The sequence below is a fragment of the Rhinolophus ferrumequinum genome, chromosome 17 (assembly GCF_004115265.2).
Source record: "Rhinolophus ferrumequinum isolate MPI-CBG mRhiFer1 chromosome 17, mRhiFer1_v1.p, whole genome shotgun sequence".
Lineage (NCBI taxonomy): Eukaryota > Metazoa > Chordata > Mammalia > Chiroptera > Rhinolophidae > Rhinolophus > Rhinolophus ferrumequinum.
The window spans coordinates 43393286-43419945 of record NC_046300.1 but is presented as its reverse complement, the minus strand read 5'-3'; the positions used below and the strand labels follow the sequence as shown (position 1 = coordinate 43419945).

General features: G+C 47.7%; 1 protein-coding gene across 2 annotated transcripts in view; it reads right to left on the bottom strand.

Moving 5' to 3' along the window:
- ATP2B2 (ATPase plasma membrane Ca2+ transporting 2) overlaps window positions 1–21976 on the bottom strand; it is a 360418-nt gene extending 338442 nt beyond the window's left edge. The window contains exon 1 of one of the 2 annotated variants that reach the window (XM_033131470.1): window positions 21916–21976. The gene's annotated coding sequence lies outside the window, so the exon portion shown is untranslated. The remainder of the gene's footprint in view (window positions 1–21915) is intronic. The other variant, XM_033131472.1, reaches the window with a different exon arrangement.
- Window positions 21977–26660: the final 4684 nt, after the last annotated feature.

The window sequence follows — 26660 nt, the reverse complement described above, 5'->3', positions numbered from 1 at the left end:
TCTAAGAGGAAGGCACATGACCTAAGCTGGGCCAACCCCAGTCCATCCATGAGATTTGCTTTGTGGACAGGGAAGGGAGAAGACTGTTCTTTGTCTAAATTTGTGAACTGGCTGTAAGAACCAGGTCAGGCCAGAACTACTGGTACTCATCTGATCTACCATGAGGAAAGAAACCCTGAGAATGAATCCAACACTAGAAGAGGACCTGAGAGAAGGAGAGAAAAGCCAAGTCCTCCTAATATGATTTGAGCCTCTGGATTCAGCTGTGCCTGATGCCCTCACCCCTGTACTTTGCAGTTATGTAAGCCAATGTGTTCTTTTTTTTTTTTTTCTTAAACTAATTTGTGTTGGGATTTGGCCACTGGCAACTGAAAGACTTCTATTAAATACCACCCTCAAAGGATTCATCAATTAATTGCCTCATTCATCAATGATCTATTTAGCACTTACTCTGAGCCTGGCACTGATATGCTTTCTGCCTAAATGGAAATTAGAGTGACGATTTATCATTTTAGGATATTTGGGGCAATGGCACCCAGGCTCTGAAGGGAATTTCTAAATAGAGACGTTCTGGGTCCAGGTCCAGCTCTCAGGAGCAGGTGAGTAGCAATGACTGACCACAGCAGTCACCACAGCAGGGATCACACTAGCAAAAGGCTAACTGAGTGTCTGACAACAAGCTCCAATACCAATCATTGTCAACTGGCTGGCTGTTACTTGGGACCATGACAAAATCAAGACAATGGTTGAGTTTCTGCCATTGTGAGTTCATTATGGAAGACAGTTGGTCAGAATGAGGGTTCCGGTCAGAGGGGACAGGAGAAGGAAAGCTAAGCCTGAGAGGTCGTGAAGATTCACACTTTTGAGGGAGTTTGCCAGAAGATAAATTGAGCTCAAGACCAAGAATCACTCAAGACCAAGTGACAGACTCTAAATCCAGATCACCCATAGCGTTCTGTCTCTCTGAGGTTCCTCTCTTAGAGCCCACTTCCTTTTCTATAAAATGGGTACATTAATTCTCAACCATCAAGTCCTGAGGGTTGCTACAAGGATCAAATGAGGTGCGCTATAAATGGTAGGGCCCCAAACTTGTTTCCCAGTGAAAGCAGGTACCCAGCTGAAAGAAAAAAATCTGTACTCTGGAGTCAAACCAGTAAGTATACAATGCTTGCTGGGACCAGATGTGCCAGCAAGAGGCACAGAACAAAACAGATTATCTTCAAGCAGGCGGCTGAGCAAGCAGAGCAAAGCTGTGGGTTTTGTAGAAATGACTCTTGGAAAGCAAGTACTACCGTGCATCCCGTGTTGTCTCTAGCTGAGGTGTCTCTACTCAGCGGTAAGATTTCCAGACCTCAGTTAAAGGTCTCCACTCCCGCCTGACAGAGTGTGTGTGTGTGTGTGTGTGTGTGTGTGTGTGTGTGGCCACACTCACTGCTGTGCAGGGCCACATGTGCCTGGCTGAGAAGGCGAGGAGGATTTACGTCTAGCCCACTGTCTGCTTACCAGCTGGTGTGCCCTGAGGCTGCCCCTGCCCAGAGGGGGCACCTTTTTCTAGTGTGCACAATGGCGCTCTGTGGTCTCGTGGTAGGTGTGTGCACGCACGACACACACATGAGCACATACATGTGTGACTATAGCAGGGAACTATGTGCGAACTTTATGATGGACAAATCTTTGGCAACCAGAACTACCAGTTCCATTCTTCACGGATTTGTCTGTTAGCCCCCAACTCAAAGGCTTCCCGTTTCTAAAACTAAATGTCTTTCTGTACATGTGGACTTTTTAGCTAAAGACGCCGAAGGACCACCTTCAATCATAGGGATCCACCAGGAACTGGAGAGACTTTGTGTTAACGGCCGTTCATTCTCCTCTCGTGGCCAACTGGTAACACGCTAATTCGATCTCCTCTTCCTTCTGTGTCCCGTGTCTTACTCCCCTTCATTTTAGACTCCCACCGATCTAGAGCCTTGTGGTTGCCCCCATTTGAGCCGTATAGGATGGGAACTTTAATTTGTTTAAGTTGACAGCAGTTAATGCGTCTCTGATTAGAGGCAGTCTGGCATGTACCAATCTCCATAGAAAAGCACCAAGAGACCAGGCAAACTCTCTACATGGTTTCCTGAAGCCGATGTTGGGCTTGTGGAGGACAGAGGCTGTCGGGACCCCCACGAGTATCTGTGACATGCATCTCAATAGAATAGGACCACTTTTTAAAAAATGAGCCGTTATTAAGCACTCATTATGCACCGGGGTGGTGCTAGGTACGTGTTGCATTCTTAATAAATCTTCACAACAACCCTATTTCACAGATAAGAAAACTGAGAACATTTCCTAAACAGTACTTTCTATGCCTTCAAGAGATAAAACTAAGAACAAAAGCAGTTAAGCTCCGTTCATGGAAGCTTCTAGTTCTGGTACACTGGGGTAGTGGTGGTGTGTGGTACTGATGCCACCTAACATGCTCATTTTACAGATGGAAAGACTGAGGCCCAAAGAGGAGCCTGAAACATTAGAGGCACAGTGGAGGGCTGGAAGCACATAGGGTACTGAGACCATAGGGCCATGGCTGACGTGTTATACATGACCCAAATGGGTGGCGTAGAGAAGCTGCTTCTCCATGGAAGACCTCCTCGTACACATATGCCTTAGGAAATAAAGAGCATGGTTTTGGGGACTCAGTTCTGCCTCCTACTGGTGGCACTGGGTTGATAATTAACCCCTCTGCACCCCAGCCTTCTTATATATAAAATGGGAACTATACAAATACCTTCTTCAAAGTACTGTTATGAGGATGAAATGAGCTAATCCATGTAAAATGCTTAGCATGTTGGGTGGTATATACCAAGTACTCAGCGACTTGTATTATCTTGCTCGGCTAAAGAACACTTTCAGTGCTTCTGTTCCAAAATGAATCAAATATAAGATGCCATTCTAATGGCATTTCAGGCCAACACTGTTTTCTTCAGTTTAGAATCTTCTGGAAATAACTCTCAAAGAAATTCGCTCTAATCATACTTTTCAGTCTCAGTAGAACAACACAGAATTAGGTGATAAAACAGTGGAAATAAAAGGGGTTATTGGGACTCAAGACATCTGCCGGTTATTAGTTTCTGGCCTGGGAAGTAATAGTAATGATGGTCAGTACCAATGTTTATTGAATATTTCCTATGTGTCAAGTACTTGATCTGATATTTATATATACATATGTGTATATTCATTATCATTATTCACATTATACACTCAATAAATTCTCACCACGACCCCTGTGAGGAAGGTATTAGGCGTTTTTGCTATCCACTTTTCCCAGCCTCAGTTTCTCCAACTGTGAGAGAGGCTGGTGCACCCTGGTTCACCTTGAGGGGTTATCGAGAAAACACAGAAGATGAGGTATGTAAAGTTGCTTCTTAGTCACAAAGTCCTAGAAAACGACGAGGGCTAGGCCCTGCTGCCAGATGTCAGCCATTCTCTGAGAACCTCCAGCCACAGAAAGGGCCCCAGTGGCCAGCTGTGGGAAGAACACCCCGATTCTAAGGTGTGGCACCTGCTCCGATGGAACCTGTCATTAGCAGCATGTTGAGTCTTGAGAGCACAAACCTAGAATAACGGGCATGTCTTACGTTTCAACACTCTTCTATCTGTCCTTTGCCTCAAATTTCTACCGTGCAAGATCAGAAGGGAAACGTTTTATTCAGAACGTAGTCCGAGTCCATTTTATAGATCGTCTCTGTTGTTTTGTGCTAAATGAACCGAGTCCTCCAAGACAGCCACCAGAGAAAGAAAATTCGCTCTCCGTGGGAGACAAAGTTAAGGCACACAGACCTCCACGTCGTCATGATTTATCTCTTGCCTATGGCCAGCAGAAACAGCCCAACCAGCAAAGTCATTTTACAAAACCCGCCAAGTGCTTGCTCACCAGAATGCAGGCCATTCCTTTCCTGTGGACATCAGATGGGCAAGATGGAAGCCCTGGTTTGACTGAGGATGGAACTGGAGTGAGGAGAGAAGGGGACGTAGCCCTGAAAGGTATGAGTGTGTCCTCAGTTTCAAAAGGCAAAGGGCAGGGGTCAGGAGAGACTTGCCCTTCACCGTACTGATATGCAAACCACCTGCGCCAGTGTTCATGCTACAATTACCTGCTGTGAGGGGCTGGGAAGGAGAGCAGGTCTGTGACCAACGGACAGGAGCCACGTGGGGCTGTGTGAACATCAGATCTGAAGATTCAAGACCACCTACTCATTTGTTAGCACTATTCAGCTGAAGGGGTGCCTTGGGCCCTCCGTGGATCTAAAAAATGAATTAACCCTTGAGTTACCCAGTGCAGATCTCAATATATTCTCCTAGGTCCATCACTTCGACTCTCCTGAGCCTCTCTTAGAATAGCCCGGAGGAGGGGAGCATGTGAGGTGAGTCAGAACTGGGTGTGAGACTTGCTTTTGCTGTTATGAATTCAGGGACAGCCACCTCTTTGCACCTCATTTTCTCACCCATGCAATGGGAACAATAGTGTCTATTTCACAGAATTGTTAGTAATATTAACTAAGATAAACTCCTCCCAGAATAAGATAACTCAATGTTTCCCAGACTTAGGGATGTATTGGGCCAGTAAAATTTAAAAAGCAAAACAAAACCAACTAACCAAATAAACAAAAACCATTACCCAAATCAATCTATTGTTGCCAAACACAAACATTACAAAAAAATAAAAGACTTCCTTCTGGCATCAGCATCATAGAAAAAACGGCCATTTTAACACAGAAAGAGGCAGCTGGTAATCTCAGGACAAAAGGGCCTCCTTTGCTCTTAGCTTTACAGAAAGCCCCCCACAGCCCCTCCATCCCTCGGACCAGAGACCCAGCCGTGGACCAGCACTGGCCCCCGGGTGGTTGCCGGGAAACCACTTAGGAAGCCCGTGGATGGCAGTGCCCTGCACTAATTAGTGCAGCCCTCGGCCATGCTCTTAAGGCATTTGCTGCACGGCCGCCACCCAGCAGCAGACTCTGCGTGGGCAGGACCCAGGTGCTCGACAGAGTAGGGGCTCAATGAGGGTAGGGCGCATGGGAGAAGGAAGAACCTCCTAGAGACAGCGGAAGGCCAGTCTCAGAGATCAGAACTGAAGGCCTATGAGCCAACACACACCAATCGAGCCCTGCTCTGTCCCCGTATACAGAGGATTCTGTTCTCACGCTGCAGAGCAGACACGAAGGCTCTGGGGACAAACTGCAACAATAATACTCATGTCAAAAGAATACAAGTCTTCATTTTGAAGGTCAAAGCAGAAAAAGGACTGGGACGGAGCTGAGTCCCAGCTATGACTTTGTTTACCATCTGGGACTGACACAGAAGAGGATACAGCCCTGATTCAGGAACAAGCCCCATTTAAACATCGATAGGAGACTCACCGTCTAATCCACGGGTGAGCTGTTGTTACTGTGGAACCTTGGACTATCATCCTCGTAACAGCGGACAATCACAGAGCATTCACGTGTGCCGGTATAGACTAAGTGATGGAAGGACGGAAGGATGGATGGATGGATGGATGGATGGATGGATGAATGGATGGACGGAGATAGGCAGACATAGCTATATACCTCTATATCTCAATCTCACTTTACAAAAGGTACTACCCTCTCCATTTTACAGATGAGGAAACTGAGGCATCTGAAGTTTAAGACACTTGCTCTAGTCACGCACTCAAGCTGTTAAATGACTCAACTCTTTCCCTTTCGATGATTAATCTGTGTGAGGTAGATGCAGAAAGCTTTTCTCAGAACTACCCCCAGAGACAGAGAAGGGGCTTTGATGGGGCCCAGGGTCCACGTGCATAGCAGCAAAATTGACTAAATAGAGGAAAATCATTCACTTAATTATAGGAAAGGTCAGGGCTTGATAATTTTCACCTCGTTATGAATTAAGAGCTGCCCAAACCCATTCTAGAAGAGCTATGGAATCACGTTGTTAAAACTCACCTCACAAAAGCTTACTGAGCACCTCTTTGTTCACTGGTGAACCCCACACACCTAGTACAGTGCCTGACACGTGACCGCTGCTCAGCAAGTATGTGCGGAGTCTTTACTGAATTGTCTCCCCACTGGAAGGCACGTTCTGAAGGCCCACTCAGGGTCTCCAGTTCTTCACAGTCAGATTCTTTCAAGTCAAAATGGGAATATTTACTTTAAAACAAGATGGAAACAGCACAGGCCTTGGGTGTGGCAGGGTGAATTCTGGCCAAATTCCACTTGTTGGCTGTGTGATTTCTGGAAGGTTCCTTCGCTTCTTGGAGCCTCGTGGTCTCGTCAATAAAATGGGGATAGAGACACCTCTCCCTCACAGGACTGTTCATAGAGTGACCATAAATAACCACACAATGGCTCATGCCATATAGGAAAGCATCCCAGGCCATGTGTCCCATGAGGTGAGCCCCCGGGCTACCATGTTAAGCCACTCCCCCTTACTGGTTTCCAGGCCCCACATGCCTCAGCAGCTGTGGGAGGACAAGCCCAGCAGCCCCATTGGCCAGGAGAGGGCCTGGGCCCCTGGCTGCTCCAGCTGTGCTCTCTGGACCCACCGCCAGGACAGAACCTGTGCGGGCCCCTTGGACTTCGCCCTGACAGCCGGTGCTGTTAGCACCCAACTCACATGTATTTCTCTTGGTCCTGCATGTCCGTGCTCTACCCAGAGCCTGACACAGTCAACAACCCCGAGGGGACATGCTCAGGTTTATCCATGAAAACGAACTGCTGCTGTTCAGAAAACAACCACACTGAACACAGGTCCATTTCCATGATGTGCGGGCCCAACACCAAAGGCCAGCCCCAGAAGACACAGGAAGTCACTACGGTCACCAAGTGCTCAGCACAAATCTGATAATCAATGAACGTTATATTTCCATTTCTCTATCCCACACCTGGACCCTGAGGCAGAAGGATGGAGATTTTCCTTCCTCCCACGTCTCAAGAGGATGAACGCAGCAATGTCAAATTCCCCAGGATCACGTAGCAGCTCGTACCCACACCTCGACATTCTGAGACCACACTCTTCCTGGGAAGAAGGGGGGCAATGGTTTTCTTTATGGATAAGGGATCTAACAGCAATGAAGGGGTCACAGGTGCCGGGAACTTTCCCATACAGTATCTCCCTTAATACTCCAACAATGGTACCTTCCAACCCCCACTTTACAGTTCAGAAAACTAAACCTCAGAGAGGTCGAGTGACGGAATGTAGAGAAGTAAAGATGGGAACACAGGTCATGCTGACCTTAGTTTATACTGGCTGGCTCAGAGAAGGTTCTGATGAATCACATTAAGTCAGAAAGACGAGAATGAGAATCCATCTCTGCAATAGCTCTATGGCTTTTATTAATTCAAAATCTGCATATTTTTATAGGACATACGAACTTGAGGAGCTTAGAGTTGGTGAGCAAACAAAACTCGGGCCAATGTGATTTCGATTTCTGCTCGAAGTTAGCATACAGATGCAGGCATTAGGATCTGCTTTGGCAGAGGGAACCGAAAATAGCTGCTGTCCTATGCCTTGCCTCTCTCCCCAACCGTCATTCATTAATTTCTGCTTTGTGGGCGCCGAGACGCACCGGCTGCAGACAAGTCGTCTGGCCTTGCAGTCTTTTTCTGCAGCACAGTGATAAATGATTCCCCAGGGCCTGGCAGAGAAACGGATGAAGGGACACGTTGAGGTCATGATCACAGCTACTTGACGCCCGTGTCCTGGGGCATCCCTGGGTCCAAAATGATTCCTTTGGTGACCCCAGAGCACCTTCATGTTTCAGTGTCTTGGCCAGCACTTGGCAGGATGGTTTGTGGTCTTCTGATGGGGACAGCAAGGCGTGGCAGCAACTTGTATGCTGTGGACCCCTGCGATGTAGGATCCTGGCAACATCGGGTAACCTGCATGCCTGCGTCCTCATCCTGAGGATGGAAAGCCACACATCCAGTACCCATCATGGGCTCCCACGAGGCCCTCAAGACATATTTAGTGAATGAATGAATGAGTAAATGAGGCAACTGCTTTGAGTCTTCAGGTCCTCGCTGGTTAACTCTCATGCGGTTTATAGGAGATGACCACACTCTTTTTTCTTACCTTAAAAGCTAAGTGCTACACAAGTGTTACTTGTGATTGAAAATTCAGCACTTGCTTTTTAAAAAAATCTCAACTCATAACAACTCAGCAAACAGTTCCCAAGTGTCTGTTCTGTGTTCTGTTCTAAGTCACACACAGGGGTTACAGAGATGAAGAGACACAGTGGGTTGTAGAAGACGCCCTCCCACCTCCATCTGAGAGTGAGGAGCCTTCCCCAGGCCTCAGGACACTAGTGGATTCTCTAATGGGCTGAGTGGGGAGTAGAGAGAAAAGAGGTATCACTCACACAGGTTTCAGGAAACTTCTGTGTCTTATAACAAACCCTTCTGCTTCCAGCCATCTACGAGTATTTCTGTGTGCATAAAAACTTACTGGATTGGGGCCTGAGATCAGATAGAAAATGTATGAACATCTATTTTCCCCCAAACAGGATGGATGGGAGGATTCAATAATGCAGGCAGACATTGTGATTCGTGTATATCACGAACCAACAAAGTATGAAACCATTTCACAGCCCACAGCCAGTGTGGACAAGTCAGACCTAAGATTTGACAACCACAGCTTCTTGGGGTTGGGGTAAAAATTATGTTCATGATGACAAAGTTGAAAGAAAAGTATGTGGTATTCTCAAAGTCATGGGCATTCAATCAACACTTCACAATTCCCTTGGGTGATAAAGCTAATATATCATTGATAAGGAGCTCCTGCTTCCATTGGCCAACCTGTAAAATGGGTACAATTATCTCTTTCCTTCCGTAGATATTTGAGTGCTTTCTATGCCAGAATGGGTGTACTGCAAGGAAGAAAACAGCCACAACTCCCTGCCCTCCTGGGCCCTACATTCTAGTGAAGTGGGCTGGCTTAAAGGCCAGCACAGTGCACGTCAAAGCTTGGCCATTCCTTTATTTGACTGTAGTTTTTTGTCCTTTCCACCCCCGCCCCCTCTTCTTCTTGTAATTGATGTCTAGTTTCATACCATTGTGATCAGAAAAGATGCTTAATATGATTCCAGTCTCCTTAAGTTTATTGAGACTTGTTTTGTGGCCTAACATGTGGTCTATCCTGGAGAATGTTCCATGTACACTTGAAAAGAATATGTATTCTGTTGGTTTTAGATGGAATGTTCTGTAGATATCTATTAAAGTTCTTTGTTCTTTCTTAAATGAATGGCATACTAAATGCCTGATTCTGCTTCTTGCTCTTTCCTCAGTGATATGCTCTGGAGATAGAATCATATTAGCTCGCAGAGACATGGGTCTACCTCATTCCTGTGTTTCTGCCATGTGGAATTCCTTGGTGCAGCTACTCTGTGGTTTATTTAATCACCTGTTGTGAGACAATCACCAAAATGTGGGCCCCACATGGGCAGGGACTTGGACTATTTTGTTCGTGGCTATACCCTCAGAACATGGCATAGTGCCTGGCACATAGTAGGAGCTTAATAAGTTATTATTAGGTGAAAGAATTCATCTGGGTTGTTTCCAATGCTTCAGTATTAAACAGTGTTCAGTGACTCTCAGCATAAGCCTCTCGGACCATGGGGTCATGTCGCCATGGCAGACACTAACAGTAATGTGGACTCACCGGGCCAGAGAGCCTGTGTATTTATTTTTAACTTTTTATTTGGAAATAATTATAGATTCACAGGAAGTTTCAAGGAAATATACAGGGAAGACCCACGCACTCTTCCCACAGTCTCACCCGAAGTCGAGATCAGGCATAAATAGAGTATAATATCAAAACTAAGAAAAGGACATTGCTACAATCCACAGAGCTTACTCAGTTTACTCAGTTGTAAAGGCACGTGTGTACACGTACGTGCTTATGCAGAGCTCTGGGCAATTTTATCCTATGTGTACCTTCATGTACATACCATTACCACCAAAATACTCAACTGTACCATTACCACGAGGCCTCCTGCAGCCGCCCCACCGCCCTTTATAGCTACTGCCCCTCTCCTCATCCCTAACCCCTGACAAGCACTCACCTGTTCTCCATCTCTGTAATTATGTCCTTTCACTAACGTTACCTAAAAGGAATCATGCAATGTGTAAGCTGTGGGGATTGGCCTTTTTCATCCCCTGAGGTTCATCCAGGTGGTTATGCGTATCAACGGTTCCTTCTCTTTTATTGCTGAGTAGTATCCACGAGATGGTCCTACCACAGAGTGTTCAACCCTTACATGCATTCTCAATTCTAACAGGTGCTGCGGAATTGCCCCCCTCCGATGGGCCGTGGCGTGAGAACTCTCACCAGCCGTGTATACAGTCCCTACTTCCCCCAAGTTCTCACCAATACTTGACAGCATCCCACTTTTTAATCTCTGCCAGTCTTGTGAATGAAACTTGATCTCTCATTGGTTGGGGGCACACATTTTCCTGATTCCACAGATAAGACTCTTGTTGAAAACTCTTTGCACAGCAAGGGAGTCCTGGGCTTTAGGAGGACTTTAAGGAGGGTGGCCATCCACGGTGGCCGTGGCAGCCCCGCCCCAGAGGCCAACAACAAAGCTGGCAGTTGTGCAGGTCTCAGTTAAAGGCCTGCCTGAATCCAAGCCCTTTCCACTGTGACCCTGCCATCAAGAGGTGCCATTATATTTCCTCATCCTTGAATTTGGGATGATTGCTTCATTTGCTTTGGTCAATAGCATTCACTGGAAGGGATACCATGCCACTTCTGAGCCTAGGTGTCAAGAGTCCTTGCGTGCTTCTGCTCTCTGTCCCTTATGACCCTGCCACCGACACTGCACGTGAACAAACCCATGTGAGGCACTGAAGGATGAGACACTGCATGGAGTGGAGATGAGCCATTCCAACTGAGATCATCCTAGGCCAACCCAGAGCCAAACAGCCTCCAAATATGTGAAAGCCCACCAAGATCAACAGAGCTGCCAACCTGACCAACAGCAGAACACACACATGTGAGGGAATCCAGCCAGGACCAGAAGAACCATCCAGCTGTCCTGTAGATTTTTCAGCAATAATATAAATTTATTGCTTTAAGACACCGAGTTTGGGGCAGTTTGTTACGTAGCAATAGCTAACTGATACAGTACAAGAGAAAAGTCTCCAGTCAGACAAAGCTCCCTGGGCACTGTGACTACTGCACAAGATGGATTTGCAGGAATCTGGCAAATTAAGTTCCAGATATCTCTGTTCCTATATGCAAAAGTCCCAGACAAGTTTCCACACTCAATCCCTGGCCCCAGCCACCCACTCTGAGTAAGGAACTTAAAACAACTTCTGTCGAAGACAGTTCCTGTCTTAACATGACAGTGGGTGAGAAACCCAAAGTGGTGAGACTGCCTCCTCCCCAGCCTCACCCTATGAGACATGGTGTTTGCAGTTAAAAATATTCTTTACCCTCCTCTCAAACATGGAAACTGTCCAGGGTCAGCTTCCCACACACTTCCACTCAATTTCTGACTCTGGTTATAAAACCTTGTGCCCAAAAATAGATTTCAAGGGAATTTCATAGACATGTTCTCAGGCATAATTGCAGTGCTCCTGCAAACTTTGGAGAAATTCAATTTCAGTCTTTGAACACACACTCTTCAAAGCCCTGCCCCCCAGGTATTAAGCATCAGGAAGAGCTGTGATTGATTCCTCTCCCTCTGGTTCTTCCACAACGAGGGCAGGTGGCAGACGCAGTTCTTCTCAACATGCTTCTGCCTCATTTGATTTCAGCTGTTCATCTCTGTGCCCACCTCCAAATTGCCCATCCTGGGGTTTTGCACCCCTGCCCAGTGCTTGCTGGCTACTGGGCCTCCTCTAGCTCCCCCTTGCTTTTCCTTCCACCTTCTGCTCTTCCCTTGCTTTGCTTTCCCAGAACAAGGCATCCCCCTCGCTCCTTCTGATCCCTTTTGTTACTGCAGCCTCCCCCTTCCACCTCATACAAGTGCAGGGTTTAGAACAAAAAAGGATGCTAGAAGTTAACTGGTCCATCCCCCTTAGTTTACAGATGAAGCTTGGGGAGCCAGCCTGGGAGGGATGAAGTCAAGGTCAAATGTGAAAGTGGTGACCAAGACAGAACTGGAACCCAGGACCCCCAATCAAGGGAATCACCTCTAAATCTGGTTACCCACCAAGTTCTAAAACAACAGCAACAACAATGATAATTATAAGAGCCCCATTTATTAGATTCTTGCTATATTCCAAGCTCTGGGCACACATTTATCATCATCATTTTATAGATGGAGAAAGTAGGTATAGAAAGGGAAGTGTCCTGCCCACAGTTACAGCTATTAATTGGCAGATCAGGGATTTAAAGTAAAGTTTGATGCCAGGGACCATGGCTCCTTAAGCCCACCCTGAATCCTTGTATAAACACCTCTTCGCTGGATTTTTCTCCTGCATTTTCACTGCACCTAGCCTTTTCTGGCCCCTTCTGTTAGTTTCCAGCCTCCCTTTTCCCATCCATTCCACCACCTGCTGGTCTTAGGTGGGTCTTCTATGGTCATCAGGGAAAAGGGAGCCAGCTTTTCATAATAGATCTGCTTTCTAAGCCAAATTCCACTTCCTGGCTCTGTGAAATTGGACAAGCAACCTCACCGTCCGAGCTTTGGCTTCCCCATCTACAAAATGGGGATAGAGTGATCTTCTTCGTAGAGACCCAGGAAGGATGAGACAAAATGTGTACAAGTATGATGCCCAACTCTGGTGATGGCCTGTAGAACATCCTTTCTGAGCCCTCAGAAATGCAGAAATGCGTCTTCAGGCCTCGTCAGTGTCTTCACTGCCTCAAATCCATCACACTTACATCTACTCTCTGAGTACACAGGTGTTTTCCTCCACCACCCACCTCTGCCCTTCATGGTATCTGGTCCCTAATGGGCCTCATCCTGCTTCTCTAGGCATCTATGCAGGCATTTACTTCTCATGGCAGGTCCAGTTTGTGCCAGTCCAGGCCCCAATTGCACATTGTTTTTAGGATCTAGAATCTTCCCCAAACTAAATTGCAACATCTTAGAGGGCAAAGCGATTCCTATACTCTACAAAGTACCTAAGCCAACCCCCCAAACTGACAGCATTGGCATTGCTGGTGCACAGAGAATCCTAAAATCGCAGGGTCTAATGGAGTCTCTAGAAACAACTAGTGATTAATTTCATTCATTCATTCATTTATTCATTCATTCACTCATTTCTCAATATGTAGCATGTGCAAAACCATGTGCTAGCCTGAAAAGGACAGGGGAAGGAAAAAGCCCCAATCCCCTGTCCTCTCACAGTTCCTTGCCTACTGGGGGAGCCAGGAGAGTGAGCACACAGTTGGATGGACTGGGGGGGCCATTCCCTCTACCTTCCTGGCTGGCAGTCCTGTGTCCCCAGCTGACTCAGAGGTAAGGCCTGGTCCTTTCAAGCCTTTGGTCCCATTCTCTTGGCTGTGATTGGTTTAGGAATGGCCATGTGACCAAACTCCAGCCAATGGGGAAGTGGGCCGGGGGTTCTGGGAAAGAATTCCTCACTCATCAAAGAGACAGAGAGATGCCCTCTGCCTTCTGCCTCTCGGGCACTGCGACATCTGCAGGGAATGGTTGGTATACAGAAAATACTTCTGGTTGATGATGGCAGAGAAGGACAGAAAGACTGGGGGTTTTGATGGCGTGGATGAGCTGCTGAATTACCCACTTGCAGAGTTTTGATTATATGAGATAAGAAAGTGTCTTTTTGCTTGTCAGTTGAGTCAGGGAATCCAATTCACTGAAGCCAAAAACAGACTCCCTGGTTCAACAGTTAATACACAATAGTTCAAGCTCTAATGATGGCCTGTGGAGTGTCCTTCTGAGCTCTGAACATCCTTTCTGTCTTGCTTTCAAGGGTGGGTAGGAGGTTGTGAGGAAGTTTCACCAAGAAGTCACATATGATCAGTCTTCCTTTCCAAGGCAGAGGAAGTGTTGGCCTGTCAGACGAGATGGCATCTGCAAAGCCTGGAGGCATGAGCTAGCCCAGCGTGTGTGCACAAAAAGGTCTGAAGCTGTGAAGAAGCCCACATACTGTAAATGAAGACAACTGCTCCTTTCACCACATCCTCTCGAGGCCTTACTTTGCTCCTCTGTAAAATGGGAACAGAGAACTTCCTCACAAGGTGGTGGTGAGGCTCGAATGGGAGTGTGCACACCAAAGTACTTGTAATTGCCTGGCTTTACATAAATCGTAACTGCCATCCGCATTTTGTCTTGCCTGGGGGATGCCGCATTGAAAACCTGGGGTTGGGGGCATCTAAAACATGCTCCCCATGCACTCTTCCTCTTCCTCCACCCTTCCAGCCAAGTTTCAACCTCCCTTTCATCTTTCTCTCCCTTCAGATCCTTTGCGGGTTGCCCTGAAGCCAGAAATGATTTCTCTACCCGATCATACCACAGCTCTCTTTTCTTCTTTCTTCTCAGACAGTTTTGCCTGATTCAGTGACTCCACTTCTAGGAATTCATCCTCAGGAGATGCCTGACACATGCCCAGGGGTCCACATACAGGAATGTTCATCACAGTGTTGTCTAGAATACCAAAATTCCGGACAAGCTAAGTGCCCATCAGGAAGGTATCCATGAAATCAATGATGGCAGAGCCACTCACAAAAGATGAATAGAGGTATGTTTATTGATATTTAAGATGGCCATACTCTATTATTGAGTGCAGAGAAAGGTACAAAAAAACCCCATGATCTACTTACCTATCAACCATAGAGAAATGTCTGGAAGGACATTTGACAAAATGTTAATGGAGGTTAGCTATTTGATGTCATTTTATTTGAATTTTTCTTTCTTCTTTATACTTTTCAATGACATTTGAATTTTCTATAATCATTACGTAATGTGTCTATAATCAGGGGGTAAAAGTTAGTTTTATTTTGAAAAGGGAAAAATAGAAAATTGCAGCTAAGCTCCACCCTCTTTGGGCAATCTCACCTAAAGTCACGCGGGACAGAACTGGAGAGTTTGCCCTGGTTCTCCTAACCTTGCACCTGCTCCATGACCCCACCTTTCTTGGACACCTTCTAGTGTGATGCGCTCACAGGCCACTCTCTAATGCTAGAAAACTCACCTGGAATGGGAATCTCACTCACTCCTAATTATGCTTTCATGCCTCACAGAACAAGCCTAATGCGCCCCTACACCCCCAAGCACTTGTTCCCCTCCATTCCAGCCACTAACGTGACAGGATGCCCCATTCTACACAGAGCATGAGCAACGGCCTGGAGATGGACAACGCCGTGGCCCGTTTCAAAGATGCTGTGGACTTGTCAGGCAGAGCACAGAGCACATGTGGGGGCCAAAGCACTTGAGGCCGGGGTGAGATTGGAAAGGTCCACATATGCCACGCTAGGGAGACTGGCCGTCACCTCACAGGGTAGTGGTTCTCACCCATTTTGTGTTCATAACACCTTCAAACACTAAAATTTTTGGCATAATACTTGAAGGAATTAAAAGACTCATGAATATTTCTAAATAAGTTGTGATTATTTCAACTCACTCCCTACCCGTATCAGTCAGGATAGGCCAAGTTATGTTGCAGTAACAAATAAGCCCAAAGTGCCAGTGGCTTAAAGCAAAAGCTTACTTCTCACTGATGCTACATGTCCATCATGGATTGGCTAAGGGCTCTGCTCTGCATAATTCTCACTGAGAAATCGGACTGAGGGAGGCTCCATCCCCATGCTGCCTCAATTGCCAAGAGAGGAAAAGGCGAAAGGGGTAAACAGCGTGCTGGTTATTAGAGCTCCCATGCAGAAATGACACTTCTTCTCAAAGTTCACTGGCCAAAACAACACCCATGGCTACAACTAATGTGAAAAGAAGTGAGGAAGTTCAATTTATCATGCACCTAGAGTGTAGGGAACTGGAAATACTTCTATATCACTAATGACTAACCGAATCACTACATTAAAAAGAAGAGGGAGAAGTGGATGAGAGGGAGGATGAAGAAGAGGGCAAGGGAGAGAGATGATATTTATGATCCAGGCTCTTTGATGAACACTTCACAAATCTTAATTCTTAAAGCAATCCTATACTTTTATTTTCATTCTTTACTGCTGAGGGAACAGAGGCACAGAGGAGTTAAGCTACTTGCCCAAAGTCACACAGCTAGTAAGAAGTCTGTCCAACATTTGTTCTAGGCACCCTCAACCATCATTATATTACTGGACAGTCAATAGTGAATCAGTGCTGTTAAAAACATTCAGTTACTTTGGAGTTCAGCTGGTTGTTCTTTGCACTGAGTCACTGAGAGAGAAGTTCCCTGGCCTCATGTTTTTATCTACCCTTGATGGCATCATTTGGGAGATTCAGTTCAACATGGCATCTATCTCCAATGCTGGTTTATCGTATAAGACACGGCGCCTCTTATATCCCATCTACCTATTGGACCCTCTTGACACCTTCCCCCATCACCACATGAACCCAGAAAGTATCCAATAGCAACCTCTTCACACTAGTGGGCTGGAAGCTGATGTTTATGGAGCTACATCATAGGCTTGTTGTGGAGACTGAAAGCTAGAAAGATATGTGAAAAGTGCTCGCTAAGTTACAAGATGATGCAATGGTAGCTGTGATCATTGCTGCCATCTAGAAAGTGCCTAGGGTGTGCCAGGCACTGTTCTAGGAACTCTACTGGTCTTAATTTCTGTCATTCTCACAAAAGTTCCCATGAGGTGGGCACCGTTAGTATCTTGTTATATATATATATATATATATATATATATATATATATATATATATATATGTATAGGAACCGTCAGAGAGAGCTGAAGCCATCTACCCAAGATCACGTGGACACAATCAGGAAGTGACGGTGCTCAGACTGTAAGCCAAGCAGGCTTGTTCACACGGACTGTTTGCTCTCTTATGTGGACGAACAGTTGTTGCGGTTGTTTTATCATTCTATAAGACTTTTGATTCTTCAGAACTGGTGGTAACTTTAGGGGAAAGGGGAGCTTATTCTTGTCTTAAATCATAAACACTCACTCACTCTTTGGTTCCTTGTTGCTGTGCGTTGAATTGTGTCCTCCCAAAAGATATGTGGGAGTCCTAACCCCCAGCACCTGTGAATGTGACTTTATTTAGAAATAGGGTCTTTGCAGATGTAATCAAGATGACATCATACTTGATCAGGGTGGGCCTTATTCCACAATGACTGGTGTCCTGATAAGGACAGAGAGATTTGGAAATAGAGTAGAACACAGAAGGAAGATAAGCCTGTGAAGACAGAGGTAGAAATGGGAGTAATGTAGCTACAAGCTAAGGAAAAGCAAAGATGGCTGGCAACCATCAGAAGCTAGGAAGAGGTAAAAAAGATTCTTCCCTACAGGTTTCAGAGGGAGTGTGACCCTGCTGACACCTTGATTTCGGACTACTAGCTTCCATAACTGTGAGAGAATAACTTTCTGTTGTTTCAGGCATCTCAGTTTGCGGTAATTTGTTATGGCAGCCCTAGGAAACTGACATCATTGTGTATTGAGCATCTACTATGTTCCAGACACACTGGGGATATGATGAGACAGGAACTCGGACCCTATCATGTTCACAGTCTTGTGGATCTGGCTTAGTTATAACTCTGCTCTATAAAAAAGTAAATAATAATCAAGTAGTGGTTTAAATAGCAGGAGACACGAATTGTAGTTCTAGTTCAGCCCACTTAAAATGCTCTGTGACCTTGGAGAAGTAGTTTTCCTTCTCTGGGCCCAACTTTTCACTTTTTCTGTAAAATGAGGGAATTGGCCCAGATACTCCTCAAGGGGTATCTTAGCTCTAACGTTCTAAGACCTGCTGAAGTGAGGACAGGTAGGAAGGGGCAGAGAAAACACGAGCAACCTCCCATACTCTTCCTCACTTCCTTTATGGAGCTCCTGTACTCTGGGCCACTACTCGCCTGCCCTAATCACCCCAGGGCCAGGTACCAGTCAACTAGGGACAGCTCTTAAGTCACAGAGCCACTGAAATTATTCAGGCCAGCCAATCCCAAACCTGCGTACCCTCCTCTCCCATTCCTTCCTGCAGAAACCACAGGAAAGGCTCTTGCTCACATTTTCCCTGCTCCCCATCTCTTGACCCACCCTGGTGCTTCCTCGTGTGCCCCCCCTGCATTGTGTGGTGTGCCCCTTCCTCCTGGGAACTAAAAGTAAGAAACTGTCTTCTCAATGGCAGTTGTTTCCTGACTTGCTGGCCTCACCTTACCTGCATCATAATAAAACCTACATTTTACAACAGGGACAATATTACCTACCTCGTAGCACTGTGATGAAGATTAAAGTACATACACATGGACACTAATCTCACAAAGCATCTGGCATATGGCAAGGCTTTAAAATGGTACTTTCTTTTCTCTCCCCGCACCAGTATTTTCTCCCTCTTCCTAGTCCCGTCTTTCTCTCCCTCCCCGGATTGGCTACATAATTTGTGGGACCCAGTGCAAAATGAAACATGGGGCCCCCTATCCAAAACTAATGAAGAATTTCACGATGGCAACCACAGAGCATTAAATCAAGCGTGGGGCCGTTCTCAGCACAGGCCCTGTGTGACTGCACAGGTCACACAGTCCCTCCTGCCCCACCTTCCATCAAGTTTTTGTCTGCTTCTCAAAGCTTTCTAGCCTGATTTTCCAATCCCAAGGCCCTAATAGTTGACCCCCTTTTTTGGTTTCTCTATTAATGGATTCAAATTTTTAGATACCATAAAGCTTTAATAGTTCCACTTCATTAAGGAGGGAGGAAATTAATGAATGAAAAATCTGAGAAATATGACATTACTCACGAAATACAGTTTTATTACTCTCAGGTTTATATGGTGACAGAGGTGATATGGAGAGGAGAAAAAGGGAGGAATTTAGCGTTTTTTGGATATGATTTAACAAAGAGAAAAGATTTAACTTATATTGAGCATATTCCTTATTTGCAAATTGTGCTACTAAGACCCCTCTCCCTTAAGTAGGTTAATATTTCTCTTGCTGCCAATCAGTCTGCCTGGTGAAACCTTTTTGCTGGTAAAATTCTTCTGCAGTGATTCCATATACCAAAATTATTTCCCTGACCTTGTAGAAAATCCATAGTATAGATCAGGCTATAGAAACTCTTGTCAAAGCTAAATCCAGTAGAACAAATTCTCTCTCTGCTCCCGGCCTACAGAATAGTCCCATCTTCCAAGCATCCTTCTGAAGCGCGGAGCTCAGAGTGCCACAGCGCACCGCTCTAGGACTTAGTCTTCACAGGCTCCTACTGCTTCAGCCCTAATTCATGTCCTGTCACAACTGGATCCAGACCTACTTTGGGGTGGTATTCCCAAACAGTCCACATATCTCATACTTCCAAGCCTTAGTAACCTGGGCCTGGAATGACCTCCCTTCGACCTGCACAGTCTGTCAAAATCCTAACTCATGTCTCAAGATCCAGCTCAATGGTCCCCTCCTTTGGGAAGCTGCCTCTGATTTTTCCAGGTAGTATCTGTGCCTCCATTCCTCCTCCACCCCCCGCCCCCCACACATCTACTATACCATTTGTGCTCCTAACAGTAGCCTGAGAGAGAGAATGAGCATCCTCAGGCCCTGGGGCTCAGCCACCTCTGGTGAGGCAGTGCAGCCCAAAAGTTAAGCAGCAAAGGTGCTCCCAGCTCCGCTAGTAACCAGCTGCACGCTGATGGGAAACCAGTTTCACAGCACTGCGAGGATTCAATCAGATGATCACCTGAAAATGCTTAGCACCGAGCCTTGCAAAAAGCAAGCTCAAAACATGAACAGTTCTCCCTGAACGCTGGTGTAGAAACATGAGGTCACAGGGTGGCCACGCATCCCAGTTTAGCTGAACGGCCCTGGTTGATGCCTGTGGTTCTGGTGTTATTACTAATGCCCTTAAGTGTCTCAGTGTGAATGACAAATTAGATGGTCACCCTAGACGTTTGGGAGGAAGTCTGTTTTATTTACTAGTGTCCCTGGCACATCGAACAGTGCTTAGCACATATTTAGTACTTAATATAAATTTGTCAAATGAATGAATGTGTCGCCAGTGCCTAGCAAATGCCCGGCACCTGGTAGAAGCTTCATAACTGCCAGATATGGCCCATCTCTCTGTGTGTCTGTCTTAGAGAAGGTCTGAATTAAGGCTTGGTGAGTGAGTGAGTGGGTGAATGAATGAATGAATGAATGAATGAATGAATTCCTCCCCCACACCATTTCCTCTGTTGTCAATAGGACTTCTGGGGGAAGGAATCACATCTCACAGAGGTAGGGAGAGAGTGGGTCAGGTGGAGAAGGTGAGGATGGCGCTTCTCCCAGGAGACTGTGTGCAGAGGGAGTGTCTTCCTGGGGCCACAGCAGAGCCCTGACTTCAGAATAGAAATTGGGGATTGGTTCCCCATGGAAGCAGCAGGAAGCCACAGCCTACATTAGCCTGACCAGTGGGTCCAGCAGGCTCTTAAGTGTGCTGCAACCCTTGCCTTCACCCAACATTCCATATACAGCACAGGTGCTCAGGGTTCCATCAAGCACAGCACCCCCACACACCAGCAGTCCACAGAGCAGCCAGGGTGAACCCACCTAAATCTAGGTGCCAGCAGCAGAAGGAAAAGGATGGGAAGATTTTTTTTTTTCCCTTCCAGGCTCACATGTTGTCGTCTGACATTTTGGGACACAGACCATGCACGAGGCATGATGGTAAGAACTTATAGAACATTAGCTCAGCCATCAGAACAGCCCTATGAGGTAGCTACCCCCATTTCACACATGGAGAAAGTGAGTCAGAAGGGGAAATGACTTTCCAGATGTACCACAGCTAATAGGAGACAGTGTCCCAGAGCGAAATACCCCAGGTGTAGGAACCAAACATGAGTCTTCTCCATCCTTCCCCAGCCCATTACAAGAAAGTCCAGTTCTTGCTCCTCTGGGGCTGGCTGTGTGACCTTGAAGCTGGCTCACCCTCTCTGGGCCTCACTTCCCCTTCCCAAGGCTACTGTTCTAGGAGGCCAGGACATCCCTTCCTTCTGAGACCACAGAGCTCCAGGGTGCCCAGGCCCTGGGTGAATCCAGGTGTCCAGACCATATTGACCCACCATAGGGGCTTGGTGGGGGGCGGCGCTGGCAACTGCCTGAGCTCACTTTCTGAAGGAGCCTTTGCTGCTGGGCTGAAAGCCAAGTAGATCTAACAGCCCAATGGGTACGGGGCTTCAGGGCTCTTATGCCTTTAGGCAGGACCCCTGCCCTCCACCGTACTAGGAGAAAGGCTATGTGCAGGGTGAAGGGCTCCGGGAAAAGGCAAGGCCAGAGACGCGGGGAGCACCTGGCAGAAGGTCCTCCGGCGCGCTTGAGCTGTTACAAGCGTGGAAATTACCCTCGGGGAGAGGAGAAACCCCCAGCCCAGGGTCACCGTGCACAGCTCTGATCGTGTCCCCGGCCTGCAGGAATCGGGGCCTGGATAAAGGAGAGGGGGGCCTTAATACTGGGGGTAAAGCAGGTGGAGAAGTCAAACCAACTGGGAAGAAGAAAATCGGGGGGTTCTAGCGCCTTGGACACCCCCCAGCTCCCGGGCTGGTCGGAGCCCGGAAAGTTTGCGCGCCGCAGGCGCGCTACGCTCCCCCGCCCTGCGTCCTCAGACGCCGGGTCCGCAGGCGCCCACCTCTGCCCGCCCCGCCCGCCGCCTGGTGCCCGCTCAAGGTCACCGCTGACAGGGCGCCAGCCTGTGCGGGGCGAGAGGACCCAGGACGCGCTCCGGCTTGGGCTCCGGCTCTGGCCCGGTAGGGATCCCCAGGGCCGGGCACCTATGGAAGGGAAGCCGGCAGGGAGGTAGATAGAGACCGAGGGAGAGGGGAGGAGGCCCAGAACCCCGGGCCCGGCTCTCCTGCCTCACCTGCGCCGGATCCGCGAGCGAGATGCTGCCGCTGCCGCTGCCGCTGCCGCCGCCCTGGTGCGCGCCCGGCCCGGCCCGGCCCCGCTGCGCTGCGGCTCCTCGGTCGCCGCTGCCCCGCGCTCTTCTCGCCCCGCGGCCCCGCCGCCGCCCGCCTGCCTCCCTCCCTCCGCCGCCGCCTCTGCCACCGCTGCACTGCGCTCTGCCCGCCTCCCTCCCGTCCTCCCTCCCCTCTCCGCTCCCTCCTCCCCCGCGCGCTCCCCCTTGGCCCTCCCCAAACTCCGCACGGAGAGCGCCCCGCAGAACCCTAGCGCGTAGTCTAGCCCGCGCTCTCTTCCACGCGCACGTGCGGGGCGGTCCGGAAAGGATTTCTGGCCTCTCCCGGGCTCCTTCTCCGGGTACCAAGATCAGCACTAGCCCCTTACCCCACTCCACCCCCACCATCAGCCCTGCCCTTGAAGGCACTCCTCCCCACCCTTCTCTCTGGGTCAGGGTGCCCCAAGCCCTCCTTCCCCCAACACTAGAACCTGTGCCTAGGGTCACACGGTGTGGGGTGAATTTAGGTGTGGAGCCCGCATGTGGGGAGACCCAGCTTTGAGCAAGGATGCGGTAGGGCGGGGGCACCTGTTGGCCCCCAGCCTCCAACCTGGCCGGGCCTGGGGCCTGCAGGAGGCTGGGACAGAGTCCCTGCTTGAGGAGAAAGGCAAAAACCCCAGGCACACGCCGAAGGCACCTCCCCAAAGCAGGCTTCCCCTCCTTGGCGCAAGCCCCAGGTCGCTGCACAGCCTCGCTCCACCAGGAAGCTGGGCCACCTGACTCCCAGCGCCTTGGTCTGCTCTATGGCATCAATTAATCATGCCCGCTTGCTTATTTATTTATTGGCTTTATAAAAAGCCAAATGGTCTGCTCTGCGGGCAGGAAGAGAGAAGAAGATGAGCCCCCATGGGGGTGGGGACACGGAGGGGCTGACCGTGGTAACTCCCCCTTCCCAAGCCTTGTTTAGTGAATGAGAAGCTAGGGCCTGGGTAGCTGCTGGACTCTGGCTGTCTGGGACACCTGGTCCCCGGGAATGGCTGGGATCTCGCCACCATTCATGGGGCCAAAACACATCGTGGCCCGTGCTCTACAGCCCTGGGATGGGGAGGAGGATATTCACTCTTGGGGGCTTAGGCACAGAAGTACGAAGGAGACCTGGGAAGTCAGTAGCCAGAAGGAAATCCGGCAGGTGTGACCGGAGTATCTTCAGCTCTTCTTGGCTCAGGGCACTCTGTTCTCACTGCTCCACACCTGGCTTGGCAGTCGGCTCTGCAGCTCCCGCTAAGGCCCTGTCCTCTCTCTGGAGTGCCCAGCGAACAGCTCTCCGTGGATGCCCCATCAACCATATTTCCTCTCACCTTCCCCATCCCAGCTAATGACACTGCAGTGCCTCCAGATGGCCAGTTCCAGGCACTCCCACCACAGAGGCCTGGCTGTTGGTGACCCAGGGATCCCCCGCCCCCAGAACCTGTTCTCTGCCCTCTGTTGACAGGCTCTCCTTCCGGCACCAACCTCTCTTCTGGATTCTCACAATGTCATCCTCTCTGCTCCATCCTGCTGCCACGCTAGATCGTGTCTGCTCCTGCTCTAAAACCTTTCATAGCTTCCCTGTGGAGCCTCAGACTGCCTTTCAAGGCCGTTCATGCTCTGGCCCCACGTGCTCTTTCCATGCCTTTCCCACCTTGGTTCACAAAGCCCCTCCTTGATCCACATTTAGCACTACACCATGTCTGTGTCTCTCTTCTGTTCCTTGGATGAAAATGCCTTTCTCCCTCTCAATCAGTCTTTGCCTAGTCCTAGTATCAAGGCTCAGCTTACTGTCTGTTTTATGAAACCTTCAGAAACCAGCAGGTAAGTTGAAAAGGCAAAAAGAATGGGTGTGAAAAGCTACAAAATGTGAGGCAACTCAGTGCAAAATTGTGACACCATAAAAGTCCTAGTGATAAAACTCATCAGCTGTGTGACCTTGGGCATGCCTTCAACCTCTCTGAGCCTGCCAGTTCATCTGTTAAAGGGTGATAAATTCCATAGCCTCCTTGAGAATAAACACTCAACAAATGGTAGCTCTAGTTATTCTTGAGCACCTACTGTGTGCTAAGGTTCTAGGATCTGCAAGGATGATTTGGTAGGGATTTGAAGGCCAGCAGAGATTGCAAACTGAAATGCCTATAAGGACCAGGCAATACTGAATGAGGTGGGCTGGTTCTTACTGATGGCTCTCTCGCCTGGAATCTACCAGTAAGAAAAAGGAGCAATGCATGTGAGGTGACAAATAACAGCTCACACTGGCTCTGCCTGGGGAGGTCACAGGGAGTGGTGGGGACCGTCACATCTGCCCTGTTTAATAGGTACAGCCACTACTCAGCTCTATTCGGCTGTGCCCAAGCAGGGCTATGAGCCTAGACTGCCAGTTATCTATTTTTTCAAGAGAAGCCAGACATCTGGAATTTTATGTGAATACTCTTGATCTTTAAATGTCATCAACTAATTTAAAACAATTTAAAACTCTGAGAGAACTGAACATAATAGAGCTGTGGTAGGTCTTTGGCCAGCAGGCTGGCAGCTTATGACCTCTGGGTTAGCAGGAAGAAGATCAATGTTCTCTATTTACACACACTCCGCCTTCTCGTCTCTCTGGCAGAATGTGGTCATGTCCACCTCCGAGGCACAAAGGGTCATGGGAATGGAGGGGAAGTAGCACCTCACGGCGCTGACAGGACGGGGGGATCAGCTGAGGCTCTGGGATTCGAACCAGAACGCAAGGCCTACTACTACACTCAGGAACTTAGACAAGCCACCTCTCCAAGCTGAGCCTCAGTTTCCTCATCTGATAATAGACGGGGGGAGAGAGAGGAAATACTCAGATGTGGCAAAGGTTATGTGAGGTGATGACCATCTGAGAAGTGAAGACACAAGAGGTTGTACTGACACACACAGAAGTCCATCTGGTAGTGAGGGAGCTTCAACAGTCTGGACACCCAGGAGAAGTCCCACTAAAACTAGGGCCCTGACGGACCCTTGAAACTTGAAGACTTCTTAAAAGATGGAACTGGCAGCAAATTATAAGGGAAATGGCCTCTTCCTTCTACCACACAAAGAAAAAGAGATGGGGAAATGACTGGTGCTTGGCGAGCTAGTGAGCATGTCATCTCTGAGTTCGTAAGAAGAGAAAGAAGCATGAGTCGCCACTGGCCTATTAGAGAGGAAGGGGCCGGAAATGGCCAACAGCAAAACTGGGAACGATGGTGTGGTCCCACGGACCCATGAAAGTCCCTCAAAAGTGGTTTCGACGGGATGGGATTAAAGCTGACTTTATTTTCCAATTCCCCACAATAACCATGTCTTACTATTTTAGTCGCAGTCAAAATCATTAAATGCACACATGCAAAATGCTCATCCTACTAAGCCAAAAGAAGGAGACTTCTACGTAAATCAATGAGTGAGATGTTCATCAGATGGACGCCACCTTGAAAACCACATTCTCTAAGCTGTATTTTTACCTCACATACCTGAAGACCTCGTCACCGGAATCTGTAGAGATTCCTGGGGCTGACTCATATCTCCAGAGTTGGAATCTCCAAGGGGAGAAGATTGGAAATGTGTATTTGACACCCAGTCCCATCCAATGGTCTAGAAAGTTGGGCTGACTCCGAGCTGAGCAGGGGATAAAGGAAAGAACAAGTCAGATGCCTCTCGTTAAGGAACATGAAACGCAGCCAGGAAAACCCAACTCCTCCAATACAAGGCAGGCCAACATACCTGAGAGGCAAAGTGCCACCAGTGAAGACGTCCCAGGGATTTCCTCTGGGGAGGACACAGGTAGAGAGGAGATCACTCTACCCTATATTTCAGGCACTGTGTGACTCTGTTACAATAGCAACACTCCCGTATTATACTTGTGCAATTCTAAAACAGAGAAGGAAAAACACCGAGTGCTGAGGCAGCCTGTGGGGTGGACAATTGATTCTCAAGACAGCGAATGAGGAAGACTTCAGAGGTGGAATTTTAGCTGGTTTTTTGGTGGTTTTTTTTTTGGAATGTGAAACTCTTTTTAATTAGAGTTGACATACCATATTATATTAGTTTCAGGCGTACAATATAGTGATTTGGCATTTATATACCTTATGGAGTGATCACCATGAAAAGTCTAGTAACCATCTGTCACTGTACAAAGTCATTGTGATGTTATTGACTGTATTCCCTGTGCTGTACATTACACCTCCATGACTCATTTACACTATAAATTTGCACGTCTTAATCCCCTTCACTTTTGTTGTCCGTTCCACCCACTGTCCAGCCCTATCAACTATCAGTTTGTTCTCTGTATCTATGAGTCTGTTTAGTTTGATGTGTTTGTTCATTTGTTTAGTTTAGATTCCACATGTAAGTGAAATGATACAGTATTTGTCTTTCTCTGATTTATTTCACTTAGCATAATACCCTCCTGGTCCATCCATGTTGTCTCAAACGGCAAGATTTCATTCATTTTTATGCCTGAGTAATATTCGATCGCATATATGTACCACATCTTTATCCAATCGTCTATCCCTGGTTACCTGGGTTGCTTCCATATTACGGCTATTGTAAATAATGCTGCAGTGAACATAAGGGCGCACATATCTTTTTGAATTAGTTTTTATAGGATAAATACCCAGAACTGAAATTGCTGAATTGTATGGTAGTTCTATTTTTCTTTTGACATTTCATTCATT